At 50.1% G+C, this 830-nt stretch overlaps 1 non-coding gene across 1 annotated transcript; it reads right to left on the minus strand.

Moving 5' to 3' along the window:
* Positions 1 to 410: 410 nt before the first annotated feature.
* On the minus strand, positions 411 to 601 carry LOC130299771 (U2 spliceosomal RNA). The gene has a single exon (XR_008850827.1). It is a non-coding gene; the product is annotated as a U2 spliceosomal RNA (small nuclear RNA).
* Positions 602 to 830: the final 229 nt, after the last annotated feature.

An 830-nucleotide genomic window follows, 5' to 3' on the forward strand; every position in this document is an offset into this window, starting at 1 on the left:
ATCAAGTTCAACCAGGGAATTAAGGGGTAGGGGTGTGGCGCGATATTGGGGAAGGGATGAGATTTTATATTTCTTCATAAGCATTAATCTTATTTTGTCAATTAGGAACATTCAGCACCCACCCGCTATCAAGGCAGCTGCCTATCATGTCATGCCCTACCTGCACAGGTGTGCTGGCTACTCAAATGATCCAATTAAGGAGGCCATTTAGTCAGCAGCAGCAGAAGTCCTGTGCCTGGACGCTCCAACAGGGGCCAGACACAAGCAGAAGCAGAAGCAGCAGAAGCAGCAGCAGCACCACCTTTTGTTTTTTGGCTGCAGCAGCAGCAAGGCCCACAGGGCTGGCTAGCTGGCTAGCCAGCAAGCAGGTAGCAATGAAAGTAGGAATCTTTCTTTTTAACCCTGTAAGGGGGTGGTGCACTGTACCCGAAGATACTGCCATATCGGGTCAATGCATAGGGCGACGGAAGCAAGCTTCGAAATCGGCCCCCGTTCTCAAAAATCCATTTAATATATGGTCCCCAGATAGGGGACGTATCAGATATTAAACTGATAAGAACAGATACTACACTTGATCTTAGCCAAAAGGCCGAGAAGCGATAACCGTGAAAGGGGCGGGCCCAACAAGGTCCCCTTCATGGGCACTATCACTGCTTGCTGTCAGGGAGGCTGCCAGACAATTTTCCATGCACACTCTGGGCTGGGGGGCAGTCAACCACCAGTACACACAGCAGAACCTAAACCCATACCATTATTGCTAAGCAGCAAGACAGGGGCCCATTGCACTCCCACGGGGCCTTTTTAAATGCAATCCATAACCCGGATTTGCC

This window comes from Hyla sarda, unplaced genomic scaffold, assembly GCF_029499605.1.
Source record: "Hyla sarda isolate aHylSar1 unplaced genomic scaffold, aHylSar1.hap1 scaffold_1063, whole genome shotgun sequence".
NCBI classification, from domain to species: Eukaryota; Metazoa; Chordata; class Amphibia; order Anura; family Hylidae; genus Hyla; species Hyla sarda.